This window comes from Triticum aestivum, chromosome 5B (assembly GCF_018294505.1).
Source record: "Triticum aestivum cultivar Chinese Spring chromosome 5B, IWGSC CS RefSeq v2.1, whole genome shotgun sequence".
Classification (NCBI taxonomy): Eukaryota; Viridiplantae; Streptophyta; class Magnoliopsida; order Poales; family Poaceae; genus Triticum; species Triticum aestivum.
The window spans coordinates 608,047,007-608,062,237 of record NC_057807.1 but is presented as its reverse complement, the minus strand read 5'-3'; positions in this window follow the sequence as shown (position 1 = coordinate 608,062,237).

The following is a 15,231-nucleotide window of genomic DNA, read 5'->3' as shown; positions in this document are numbered from 1 at the left end:
AATTGTTCAAATTTTGCTTTCCGTAGTTATTTTGTATTGTCCTCGGGCCATAATTTTGTAGAGCGAATGAAGTCGAGGACGACTTTTCTCCCAAAGAGGGAGGATGATATGGACATGCTCATAGTTGGTTATAAATTTGTGCCCCATGGAAATATTTGCTGGAAGGAACTCCTAAGTCGAACCAAACATCATATTGGCATCGTGCATAAGATAGCAAAGTTGAAAACTAAAATTCTCCACATCATGAAACCTTTGCATTATGCTTTGGTATTGCCCTGCTTTTTTTGTGTTATGGCCAGGTAGAGTCGAGGATGACTCCTTTTCAAGAGAGGAGGGATGATGAGGACATCTCAATCATTCAAAGAACACCAGTCATCCCTGGACACACTCCAAGTTGCTACAAACAAATACATGATCAGATGCAACACAATTCAAAGGTGAAAGCTACAAATGAGAATTGCATCATTGCTTTGCATGGATATTATCTACTTCCCTTCTACTTATCTTTTGCAGATCAAAGAGAGTCGAGAACAACTCTTCATCAAGGGAGGGAGGATGATGAGCACTTGGGTACATCATACATGACATTTCAGAAAAGTACACAGTTTAGTTGGAAAGAATAACTAAGCCGAATCAAGCAAACACATGGCCAGGCGAACGCTAACTTAAGTTCACACCATAATCTTGAACACATGGCTGCACTTTCATCTCCATTTTTGTTGGTTGAACTTAGGTATCACAGGGATGAAATCCAACAACTTATGAGCTCTTGAAGCAATCGGTTTGGAGAAACAAGTTTAGAGAAAACAAGTTTCAAGTGAAGCTGATGCTGTCATTTTTTTACCTCTGATATTTCGTTGTGCCACACCCATGTGGTGGAGAGATGGGGCCATAGGGGTACATCAACGGAAGCTACATCAAATTATCTTTGCATTGTGAAAAACCTCACATCATTTGGAGTTGTGAGTCAAAAGTTCTAGCCAATCTCGTGGAAGGTTCCAGGCTGTCAAGGCTTCACGAATTTCCGAGGAGCTCTCCAACAACTACCAAAGTTGACTGCTTATTCCCCCAAGGAAGCCATGCAAACCTTCTTACTTTTAAAATCATTTTCACACCTAGCTAAGGAGGGTTGTCCCTACTATAAAACTCAATCTCCCCCCATCCTTTTAAAAAACCTTTTGTCAAACCATTCGGCTACAAGCTTATGCAGCAAGACTGCTAGAGAGATCCGAGAGATCGTGCTACCTTTGTTTTTATGAGTTCATTCGGATTCGCGAGAAGGAGCCTATGGTTCCCTCTAGTTCGTGCTCTACGGTTCCGGCCGTTTTGTGTGGATTAGTGCCGGTTTGTGGTTCTGCGATTGTTCGGACAACGAGTTGGAGTTCTTATAGCTTCGGTCAGCCATCCCCAACGTACGGGTTGCATCCAACCTTAGCAGGTATTAAGCTAGTTATCCCGGCTGCTTGCAGCTAGTTATCCATTCCGATTCGATCCTACGACGTGAACATTGGGCCGCCCTCGGGCGTGAACTCGTTCATCGGGTTTCCACCTATTAGCAATAATGCACAACAAGTAAGCTGTCCCAGTTGGTTATAGCTGGTGGAAGTAAACCAGTCAAATCCTACCTCTCACACTTATTTTTTGAAGGTTAAAAAAGAAAAAAAAAAAGGAAAATGGGTCAGGCTCAGGATGGAGGGGTTGCCGATGTGGACGTCTATGTATACGTGCTACTATGGAGATGTGTATACCTTATGGTCAAATGATCATACTATCCTTAAATACGATGGTATAAAGTTACATCCATTCCAAACATGGCCTAATTTTTCTTTAGAAGTCTTACTATGCAACGTGTACACTATGTCGGTCATATATAGGCCGCCTTCAGGGTTTTATACTCATCCCTCCATCTCTCTCTATCACGCGACTATGGCGGCTAAGGCACTCATCTCCTTCAAGTTTCACCCACGAGCATCCACATCCACCACCCTCCGTCTCCTTGATTTACAGCGAGGAAAAATAAAGAGTCAATTACACCACTGATTTCTGAACTTGGCAAGAAAAGTCATTTTAGTACCAAAACTTACGACATCCATTTAATCGGTGCCACGACTTGACTTGGGCGTGCAAATACGATGCAAAACTCGTTTAAATACGCATGCGGCGCTGATGAGGCGTGACAGCATGGCGTGGGGCCCATTGTCAGTGACCTCCACGTGTAGAGTAGGCGTGTGGCATGTTGTTTTTGCAAAAACAATCTCGGAATTTTATTTCTTTGCACGAGAAAGCTTCTGACAGGTGCGAAACCCAGTTGTAGCACGTATTTTATATTAGAATGAAAAATAACATAAATTAAGACGAAAAGTCGAACTGGCCACTTGACCATCCACTCGCTCGGCTAGCCACCCAACCACTACACCATTTGATGGCTTGGTGGATACACATATCTTATATGTTTTGGTTAAACAACATAAATTAATAATTTTACTAATTCTGAAAAAAATGCTGCGGTGAGGATTCGAAGTTTTGACTTGGGGCAAAATTTAAGACGAGCCGGTCACTGCATCGACATTCATTAGATCTCTACTGGGATTGTTACCCTTTTTGTCACAATGAGCTAAAACATACTCTTTTTTTTCATTTCTAGAATTTGTGGAAACATGTAAATCCCAATTATAAATAATATACATATAAATAAGATAAATTACACAAAAAGATGCTCATGTAATTCCAAAAAATGCCCACCTATTAATTAAATTTTTTCCATAAAATTAGATTACGAATTACACAAATGTTTGTATAATTTTGAAAAAAATTGCGTACTAAATAGAAATATTAAATTAATTTTATAATATATATGTAAATAAATTTACTTACAAGTTCAAACTTTCACAAGTTTGTAAATAAAATATTCATGTAGTATATAAAAGAGTTCATGCTTGAATTGTTTTTAATGTTGCTTACAAGGTTTTATGTGTTTTGATAAAGTTTGTGTGTGTTGAAATATAAATTAAATAAATACAAATAATATGTATGGTAAAAATATATGAGCCTAATGTGTCACCTGCAGATCCTCAAAGGAATATGCATGTACAATTATATGTATATTATTTATAACTAGGATTCACATATTTTTTACAATTTAAAAAATGAAAATAAAAATAAAACATATGTTGAAAATAAACCGCACTAACTGCAGTCCATTTTTTGCCCATGAGCGTGGTAGGTTGTAGACATAAAATGTAACAATCGTATGCAAAGACAAAAGTGCCGTTGTTGGTGCTGGCATGCCCGTCAGATTGTGTCCCGCGAGTCCAAATCTTTTTTTGCAATTAAAATTCTTAATGAGTCAATTACATCACCGGTGCTTAAACTTGGCGAGGAAAATCATTTTATTACCAAAACTTACGGCATACATTGAACCGGTGTCACAGCTTGGCTTGTTGTGCAAATACGATGCAAAACTCGTTTGTATACGCATGCAGCACTGACGAAGTGTGACAGCATGGCGTGGGGGCCCATTTGTCAGTGTAGACCAGGCGTGTGATGTGTTGTTTTTGCAAAAACACCCTTAACTTTTAATTTTTTTCGTGTACAAAGCCCTGACAGGTGCTAGACCATTTTCAGCGAAAGAGCACAAGTTATGTTAAGAATGAAAATATTGCGTGCTCGAGGAATCAAACCGCGGCCGCCCGGTAACCAAACCGCGCAGCTAACCAACCCACAAGGATACCCTTCATGTCCTACAAGGACACTCTGTCATTATATCGTTGCATTTAACAACATAAATTCCAAAAAAATAACATACATTAAGAATGAGTCAATTACACCACTGATTTCTGAACTTGGCAAGAAAAGTCATTTTAGTGCCAAAACTTACGACATACATTCAATCGGTGCCACGACTTGGCTTGGGCGTGCAAATACGATGCAAAACTCGTTTAAATACGCATGCGGCACTGATGAGGCGTGACAACATGGCGTGGGGCCCATTGTCAGTGACCTCCACGTGTAGAGTAGGCGTGTGGCATGTTGTTTTTGCAAAAACAATCTCGGAATTTTATTTCTTTGCACGAGAAAGCTTCTGACAGGTGCGAAACCCAGTTGTAGCACGTATTTTATATTAGAATGAAAAATAACATAAATTAAGACGAAAAGTCGAACTGGCCACTTGACCATCCACTCGCTCGGCTAGCCACCCAACCACTACACCATTTGATGGCTTGGTGGATACACATATCTTATATGTTTTGGTTAAACAACATAAATTAATAATTTTACTAATTCTGAAAAAAATGCTGCGGTGAGGGTTCGAAGTTTTGACTTGGGGCAAAATTTAAGACGAGCCGGTCACTGCATCGACATTCATTTGATCTCTACTGGGATTGTCTTTTTGTCACAATGAGCTAAAACATACTCTTTTTTTTTTCATTTCTAGAATTTGTGGAAACATGTAAATCCCAATTATAAATAATATACATATAAATAAGATAAATTACACAAAAAGATGCTCATGTAATTCCAAAAAATGCCCACCTATTAATTAAATTTTTTCCATAAAATTAGATTACGAATTACACAAATGTTTGTATAATTTTGAAAAAAATTGCGTACTAAATAGAAATATTAAATTAATTTTATAATATATATGTAAATAAATTTACTTACAAGTTCAAACTTTCACAAGTTTGTAAATAAAATATTCATGTAGTATATAAAAGAGTTCATGCTTGAATTGTTTTTAATGTTGCTTACAAGGTTTTATGTGTTTTGATAAAGTTTGTGTGTGTTGAAATATAAATTAAATAAATACAAATAATATGTATGGTAAAAATATATGAGCCTAATGTGTCACCTGCAGATCCTCAAAGGAATATGCATGTACAATTATATGTATATTATTTATAACTAGGATTCACATATTTTTTACAATTTAAAAAATGAAAATAAAAATAAAACATATGTTGAAAATAAACCGCACTAACTGCAGTCCATTTTTTGCCCATGAGCGTGGTAGGTTGTAGACATAAAATGTAACAATTGTATGCAAAGACAAAAGTGCCGTTGTTGGTGCTGGCATGCCCGTCAGATTGTGTCCTGCGAGTCCAAATCTTTTTTTGCAATTAAAATTCTTAATGTATGTTATTTTTTTGGAATTTATGTTGTTAAATGCAACGATATAATGACAGAGTGTCCTTGTAGGACATGAAGGGTATCCTTGTGGGTTGGTTAGCTGCGCGGTTTGGTTACCGGGCGGCCGCGGTTTGATTCCTCGAGCACGCAATATTTTCATTCTTAACATAACTTGTGCTCTTTCGCTGAAAATGGTCTAGCACCTGTCAGGGCTTTGTACACGAAAAAAATTAAAAGTCAAGGGTGTTTTTGCAAAAACAACACATCACACGCCTGGTCTACACTGACAAATGGGCCCCCACGCCATGCTGTCACACTTCGTCAGTGCTGCATGCGTATACAAACGAGTTTTGCATCGTATTTGCACAACAAGCCAAGTTGTGACACCGGTTCAATGTATGCCGCAAGTTTTGGTACTAAAGTGATTTTCCTCGCCAAGTTTAAGCACCGGTGATGTAATTGACTCAAAAATAAACTTGTATGGAAGAGATGGACGTGGGATATAGCGTGATGGGTAGGTTCACCTGGTGACGTAGATCTTTTTTTCTTGCGGTAGGGCTGTGTATGGTTACATTGATTTAACGGCTATCCATTGTTAACTTAATGTAAGACTATTAAATAATGATCGGATGTTCTGGATTTTTGTACTCTCTCCGTCTCATAATATAAGAATATTTTTTACACTGATAAAGTAGCAATTTCTAGCATATTTACCTTTTCTGTTTTCTTTTACAAAGACTCATTAATATATAGATCGAACATCTATCCTTTGTTAACTTAAGGTAAGTCTATTAAACCAATGATCAGGTGTTTCTGATTTTTATGGTAATTTTTAACATACTTTTTGGTTACCCCGTCATGTACATTTAATATAATTATATTTCCGTGAAAATGATCGGATTTATTATAAAAAATCATCAGAAGTACAAAACTTCTCAAATATATAATAAATATTACATCAGGATTTCGAGACCACGGAACGGCCACTGCCGCTGCTCCTCTACCGGAGCCGGCTCATGTCGATGACAGCCGGGAAGTTTTCGTGGACGCGCCCTAAGGATCAGCACACTAAAGCCGTAGTCATCGCTGTTGAACTCTTGCGTAGATCTGAAGCACCTGGCATCAAATCTAACCATATAACGAGAAACCCGAACCTCATCGCCCCAAGGAGACGGCATATTAGTTTGGCCTAGATGATTAACTTCATTTTAATAGAAATATTTTTTTTGCGGGTGTCATTTTAATAAAAATATGGCTATGCGCATCCAATAATTCTAGGGCCAGGAGGATTGCCTTTTATAGGAAAAAAATGGGATTGTTTGAATCAAGTTGTTTCCTCTTGTGGGCTGCAGTGCTGTTGCTTCTGACTCCCGAATATAGCTGGCCAAACGGGCCGGGCTAAACAGGCCGGCCCGCGAGCACGCCGGCACGGCCCGCCATGGGCCAGGCACGGCACGGGCTAAACGGGCCGTGCCCGGCATGCGGCACGCCTTGGGCCGTGCCTGGGCCTGGAGCCTGGGCACGCGGGCCGGCACGGCACGGCCCGTTTAATTTTTTTATATATTTTTTAGATATATATATATACCTAAAATACAGCCCAATAGGCCTAAAAACCAGCCCAGCAGGCTGAAAATGTGCAGCCCAGCGTGCTAAACGGGCCATCGGGCCGGCCCGTTTACTAATCAGGCCGTGCCTGGGCCAAGGAGCAGCGCCCGTGGGCCGGCACGGCACGGCCCGGCTATTAAACGTGCCATGGCGGGCCGTGCCGGGCCAGGCACGATTAGCACGGGCCGTGCCGTGCCATGCCGGGCCGGCCCGTTTGGCCAGGTCTGCTCCCGAATGCATGCCCTCAGATTTGTGTAGTACACAGTTATATATACTCAGCAGTACGTGCAGCATATATAGCATCTGTCTGTAACTGAATTTCAGGGCCAGGCAATGCATCCACCATCCCGTCCGAACAACATAGAAATGTTCAAAGTAGCGCAAAGCAGCTGCTGTTGCCGATGACAGAGGCAACCGCGCGCACCCTAGAATGTGAAATCTTTTTTTTTTGCATGGCGAGTACAAAAAGTCAGGCATTCATAAATGTACGGGGTTGGTCTACCAAATCGACATGGACGCATGCGTACAAATCGTCACAGCGAATGGTGGAAAAAACTTGCGCGGGCCGGCAGTTCATTGTCGCCGCTCTGATGTCAAACCGTGAGCACATGCATGGAAAAGGTCACATGGAACAACGAAAGCGACACAGTATTCTGTTTCGAAACTCCGGATATTTTTCTTATCCCTAGTAGAATACTCAAGCGAAAATCGGACGGTGTATCTTACACACGACTAAGGATGCTTTTGCATCAGGAAGCTCCCCATATGGAAAAACAAAAATGTACAGATGTTGTGCGTAACTGTACAAGAATTGTATGAAAACTGTATCAAGAAGCTGCTGTGCTGTGCGTGCGAAATTTCAGTCCCTCGATCGATGGATCGACCTCGTGGAAAATTTCACACGAACAGCGCGAACTCTGTCTGGCTAACTGATTTGTACTGTACTATTTACATATATAGTACTAGGAGTACGCATATATGTGATCTTCTACTAGACTGGTACCTGCAAGCAACATGTCCAGATCAACTGCATATGGTTGCCTTGCTGATCAATTAGCACAAGGGGTTGAGCAAAGCTCCTGGATGGACTGCATGGTGTTGGGGGAGAAGATGAAGCCGCCGGGGGACATGAGCTGCCCGGCCGCCATGGGCGGATGCTGCCCGTGCCCGAGGGTGAGCAACAGCGGGTCTCCTACTCCAGCTCCCTCGTCCGTAGGCGCTACGGGGACATCGTAGCCAGGGAACAGCGCTGGAGCCGGCGCCGGCTTGCCGGTCAGCCGCTGCACGACGGTCATGAACTCGTGCGGCCGCGCGTGCACGACCTTGGGCGTGTGCTCGTAGACGATCACCGGCGCGCCGCCGCTGTGGGCCTTCTTGGTCGACGGCCTGGAGGACGGCGGCGCCGACGCCACCTTCAGCGGCTGCGGCCGCGGCCCCCGGAGGCCGCTTTTCTTGGAGGGAGACGATGCGCCGGCCATAGTCATCGCCGTCATGGCTGCTCGCGCTTACGTAGCTTGATTAGTCGCAGATGAAGCTAGCTGTGTGATGCCTGCTGTGTCTCTGTGTGTGCTCGGCACGGCGTGGCAATGGATCGCCCGGGGGCGCTAGGTTTTATAGAGCGTGGGGGAGAAGAGAGTCGAGACGAGATACTGGCTGGCCTGGCCGGCCGGCATGAGAGGAATTGAAGGAAGTGACATGCGATGGGCGCGAGTGTGAGTGCAAGGCGAAAAGTCGCCGGTCAAGTACGGCAGATGACTGTTGACATTGTGGGTGGAAAGCGAGGGTAGGTTGGAAGTGGTTACTTACTTTTCGTTTTGACTAATCGATTAATTGATACTCGTAGTATTATAGTAGTGTATAATCAACGTGCCTTCACGGTTCGTTCGATCGAGGTGGCAAAACATGCTCGGTCCTAAAGACTTCTCTGCTATACGTACTAGGTGTTCTTTGGTCGGCTCGCAAGGTGCCACTTTGCTTTCCTTTTGGTTGACATTTGCCGAATTAAGCATGTTCCGAGCAGATGCACAGGCGCTTTCAAAGTGTTCCAAGATTTAGGGCATCTTTGATTCATAGGAAAAGTAGAGAAAAATCATAGGAATGGATTTTTTTTTCTTTGATGAGACTATTCAATCCCTTTGATTCATAGAAATTGGTCGAAGTGGACTGAGTTCCATAGGAAAACACAAAGGAATTTTACAATCCACTAAGGAGCTACTCTCTCTGTCCCATAATATAAGAACGTTTTTGACACTAGTGCAGGAATTCAAAGCAGCAATAGAAAAAAAAATACAAAAATGAAATGGCATTGCCCACTTGGATTCAATAGGATCAGAAAATCAAAGGAATCGACACTAGGGAGTGTCTCATGCCACGGAAAAAGATACAAAAGAATCATAAAATGATATTTCAGTGGATGAAAATTTTCCTCCAAAATCTAGTACCGAAACAATCTTTGGAGTTTTTTCCTCAGGATCAAACATGCTATATAGAAAAAAAAAACCTAAGAGTGTCTCCAACCGGACCCTTCACTTTGTTCCTATTTGTTCAGGCGTACAATCTGAATATATACGAGAGAGGGAAAACGACTACCTAACCGAACCCCTCAAATCTTCCCCATATGTTCAGATTGTCCGCAAAACCACAAACCTAGCCCATATATGGGGAGGAAATAAGCGTGTCCGGAGAGTCCGTCGTGTCAGACAGGCCCATCCCGAACCACTTTATCTCTTTCTTTATACATCTGACATCACATTTATAGATCCTAATAGTATACATCCGATGTCAGTTTTTCAGCGTTCAAATCTAACGCCCTTGGGTACATCGGATTCTAACCGAACACATGGCAATCAGTCATTGCAGCATGACATCTTTTCTTACATTGCATGACAATTTTCACTTCGGAACATGGAAAATCCTTGTACACAAGCATGGCAAATTTATCTGTTTTCGCATGGCAAATTTGGAGTGTTTGTTGGGAAACATTGCTAGATTTTTAACAGTCATGCTCCCCCCCCCCCTCTCTCTCTCTCTCTCTCTCTCTCTCTCTCTTCATCCCCCCAATCATATGCTTGTGTCCAGCCATTTTGAGGGACATCACTCCAGCACGGATAAATGAGGGTCCAAAGCCAACACACTCAGATACTTTTCAGATGTATCCACGGACAAATGAGGGGCGGGGAGGGGGGGGGGGGTCAAATTAGCCCAGTCCAGTTGAAGATGCTTTGATGATACGAATCCTCCAAAACCCCTATAAGATCTCTTTGAATAAAATAAAAGGAGCCGTCAAAGACAAAGACCATAAACCATTGAATAATATTAATTTCATCTAATTTTGCATATGGTTTGACCTTACTTGGAACCATGCTTTTGGGGATCCTTTTGTTTTTCCTATTCATACCAATGAAACACCCAACTTTGCAGATTCCCGTGTTTTCACAATCATCTGTTTTCCATATGCAATCTTATCTAATTCATGTATTTTTCCTATTCGTGTGTTTTCCGGTTCCTGCGTATTAATCGAAGAGGCCCACATGGCATGCGGGATGTTCATATGAGTGTCGCCGGGGATAACTCAATCAAAATTTGCATGCATATACTCACACAAAATGTGTTTCTCAATGCTACATATCTAGAGCTGACGAAGACCCAAAATTAACTTGGCAAGCCTCGAGGTATAGCCGTATATAGGTAACTTATAAGAAGTACGGCCTAGTCGTGGCGACCGGCTCCCTTTTGACAAAGTGACAAGGGCTTACTTTCTGCGACTTGAACATGCATGGTCGCCTGTCCACCTTAATTTGTCCACGGACTGCGCAAGTGCATTCTATTCTACCTACGTACCGCCGGCGGTGCCGCGCGCAAGCGGCTGGAGATCAGGTCAAAGAACGCACACGAGACGACAATTATAAATGTCACCTAGAGACGTCTAGTCCATAGAAACTTGAAAAGACCACGTAGTACTAGTACTACCGGAAGGTTTCGGACGAAGAAGTCAGCCGACCTCGCTGCATGGATTGGAAACCGGCCGTCCGTCGTTTTCCGACAACTAGTGGCCGGCCTGTATCCTTCTTTTACTTATTTTCTTGGCTTGGTGGCAACGTCACATTGCTTGCCCGGTAGGACTAAGTAGTGGTAGTGCATTGATTGAGCAGCAATGACGGCGCCGGCTAACCATGGCAATTACTCCATCCGTTTCTAAATAAGTCTTTGTAGAGATTGCACTATGAACCACATACGGATATATATATAGATGCTTTTTAGAGTGTAGATTCACTCATTTTGCTCCGTATGTGATCCATAGTAGGATCTCTCAAAGACTTATATTTAGGAACAGAGGGAGTACTATATAATTTCCCCAACTACAAGTATTGTGGCACAGAGAGGGTACAAAATAGTGATGTTATCTGGCGAACTTTAGCTAAAAGAGGGATGGGAAGTGAACGTTTTTTTGTGGCAAGTTATCTCGGTAAGAGACGGCAAATCCTGCCGGTTTTTGCCGCAATAGTTATCTTCTCCTAGAAAATGTCATGTGTTTCTAAAGAAATTGTCAACCCATACAATTAAATTGCCATCTAAAACATTCGCAAATGCCAACCCCTTCCGGGGAACATTTGTCAGCTATTGCGGTCCTTACAAAATTGCTATACTTAGGGTTAGTTTACGAACTTTTTGTTACGGGCCTCTCCCAAGACAATAATCACCCGCGGCAATTATGTTAGGTTGAAAGCGCAAGAGGCTCCACGAAGATCGTTGAAATAATGCAAGGTATGTATTCGAAAATATACACTTACTTTTCACAAAAAGAAAATATACACTTACTTGATCGGGCTACCGGGGGGTTATCTTCCTTTTGTAAAATAAAAAAATATATTGTTCAAGCTATTATGGAAGGTCTACGAACATGCTTAGGGAATCTCCAACGGCAACCCATAAATTTCCTTCCGGATTCGTCCACAAACAGGGGGTCCAATCCACGGACACGGATGCGGGAAGCCGCCATCCGACCATATCATGTATATGTCCGCCAGTAAGTTCAAATTCAAATGTACGATGATTCACACAATGCGCCGGATCGCATCCCCGATCACAACCAAAAGAGGCAAATATGCTTAGTTTTTACATGCCTGAATCCAAAAGAACATCTGTCTGGCAGTCTGTGCATTTCTGCCCTGACGGACCGTCAAACCAAGCATGCCGCTCCCCGATCAAGGAGGTGTCATCGCCGCCGCGTAGGCGGCCTCTGCGTCCGCGTTTGCCTCCGCCTGGTCCTCAGAGTCCGCCACCGCCAACTTGTCTTTCTGTCGTCGCAACATCTGGTAGCGGGTGGATTGCACGATCATTCTAGCTAGCATCAACATCCAAAGAGTAGACATTCAAGGTCAACATCGTGGAGTCCTACGAATTGGCGGCGATCTTCACCCTCTTTTCCTCGAGCACGGCCTTCCCCTCTTCGATCATTGTCCTCCCCTGTTCGAGCTTGATCTTCTTCCCGTCGCCTCCATCGACTGTTTGAACCACTCCGACTTCCTCTCCTCCTTGATGTCCGAGCGCCTCACCCATGCCTCATCCTTCTTCACCAAGATGTCATCGAACATCTCCGTCAGCTTGGCTGCCGCACCTGCTTGCTTCGCCATCTCCTCCTCCCGCTTCTTGCCCCGTAAATTTCTTCTAACCTTCTTCGGTGGTTCTTGGGTTGGGTCGGTAGGGTCGCTAGTTTCTTCCTCATTATCTTGGGCGGTGGTCCTGGCAATGAAAAGGTTCCACTTTGGTTGCCCCTTCAACTTCAACCAACAATGCATGACGGTGAAGGACTTCTTCTCCAACTTCTTATACACCACACAAGCACGAGTTGGCTACTATACATCTAGTGAGTAACAAAACAACACATGCCCGACTAGTGATCAACAAAACTAAAGCATATCTGGCAAGGGATCAACTTACTTGCTCGGTGATTTGTGCACCGCTAGGTCACCGTGCGAGGAGATGCTTCAAGTGCCTGCAATACTTGGACACGGCCTCTTGGATGGTGTACCATCTATGGTTGAGAGACTTCCACTCACAGTTGCGGATGACCATGCCGGAGTAGGACACAAAATGTTTGTGTTCATGGAACCATATGTGAAAGTTCCTTCAAAAGGTTGTGCCCTTTTGCTCTGTGTCGTGGAGAGGATAAAGGATAGTGGCCAACCATGCATCGCACAACAGCTCATCCTCCCGCACGTTGAAGCTTTCTCCTCTACCCTTCTTCTTCGGGTCGCCGGCCGTATCATCCAGATCATCATTGTTGTTGTCATCCTCCTCCTCCCCCTCCGGATGTTGCTCTCCAGTGGCCGTCTGGGTGTAGGACTGCTGCTGCTGGTAGTTGCCAGACTGGGTGGGATCCGAGTCTTCCACTTGCCCGTCCTCATAGCCCCCTCCTCCTCCCTTGCCTCTGTCATGGATAATGTCGACCATTGATAACCCACATGTACAAGGGATCGCAAAAGTTTTCGAGGGTAGAGTATTCAACCCAAATTTATTGATTTGACACAAGGGGAGCAAAGAATATTTGCAAGTATTAGCAGTTGAGTTGTCAATTCAACCACACCTAAAGACTAAATATCTGCAATGGAGTGATCAGTAGCACAATGATACATCTCCAACGTATCTATAACTTTTTATTGTTCCATGTTGTTATATTATCATTCTTGGATGTTTTACAATCATATTATAGCAACTTTATATCATTTTTTGGGACTAACCTATTGACATAGTGCCTAGTGCCAGTTGCTGTTTTTTGGTTGTTTTTACTTTGCAGAATATCAGAACCAAACAAAGTCCAAACGCAGTGAAACTTTTTTGGTGATTTTTTGGACCAGAAGATAGCCAAGGAAGCACCTGGGGGAGGCTCGTGGGGCCTATGATACACCAGGGCGCGCCAGTCGTGGGGCCCATGGAGGTCCTCTCCATCGCCTCTTTGCTCTATAAATACTCAGATATTTAGAAACCCTAGAGGAGGAGTCGAAACACAATTCTAGCCGCCGCAAGTTCCAGAACCACGAGATCCAATCTAACACCATCACGGAGGGGCTCATCATCCTCATTGGTGTCTCTCTGATGATGCGTGAGTATTCCACCATAGACCTACGGTTCGTAGGCAGTAGCTAGATGGCTTCCTCTCTCTCTTTTGATTCTCAATACAATGGTCTCTTGGAGATCTATTTGATCTAATGAATTTTTGTGGTGTGTTTGTTGGGATCCGATGAAGTTTGAGTTTATGAACAGATCTATATTGAGTCTTCTTTGATCACTTATATGCATGATTATTTATAGCCGCGTATTTCTTCTACGAATTGGTTTAGTTAGGCCAACTAGATCGATTTTTCTTGCCATGGAAAGAGGTGCTTTGTAATGGGTTCGATCTTACGGTGTCCTCACCCAGTGACAGAAGGGGTAGCGAGTCACGTATGTATCATTGCAATGAAGGACAACAAGATGGGGTCTATTCCTACATGAATAGATCTTGTCTACATCATGTCATCGTTCTTATTGCATTACTCCGTTTCTCCATGAACTTAATACACTATATGCATGTTGGATAGTGGTCGATATGTGGAGTAATAGTAGTAGATGTAGAATCATTTCGGTCTACTAATCTTGTATGTGATGCCTATATATTGATCATTGCCTTGGATATCGTCATAATTATTTGTTCTTCTATCAATTGCCCAACAGTAATTTGTTTACCCACCGTGCGCTATTTTCTTGAGAGAAGCCACTAGTGAAATCTATGGCCCCCGGGTCTATCTTTTATAGTATTGCTTTCCGATCTATCTTTTGCCGCGTTTATTTCCAAATATACTATTCCAAAAACAAAACAAAAAACCTTGCTGCACTTTTTATTTGCATCTTTAACTTGTGTTCTTGTGCTATCTATTTAACCAATCTCATACAAACCAATCTATCTTTTTACCGTGGAGAGATTGACAACCTCTCTTACGATTCGGGTTGCAAGTATTTGTTCTTTCTGTGTAGGTACCGTTTACATAGTGTTGCTTGGTTCTCCTACTGGATTGATACCTTGGTTTCATAAATGAGGGAAATACTTACCGTAGTTGTGCTGCATCATCCCTTCCTCTTTGGGGAAATACCGACACAGTCTCAAGCCATGTCAAAGGAATTTCTGGCACCGTTGCCGGGGAGACATCATCAACATCTATCAGATTCCTGATCACAAATCTCATCCTTGTAATTTACATTATTTGCCATTTGCCTCTCGTTTTTATCTCCCCCACTTCACAAAAAGCTGCCTTTTTATTCACCATTCTTTTTCGTTTGGCTTTTTCTTGTCAGATCTCTTTTTGCTTGCAATCTTGTTTGTGTAGTCACGATGACGCAACAAAATACCAAATTGTGTGGTTTTTCCAATACCAATAATAATGATTTTCTTAGTACTCTGATTGCTCCGCCCGCCACTAGTGCGGAGTCTTGTGATATTAATGCCTCTTTGTTGAATCT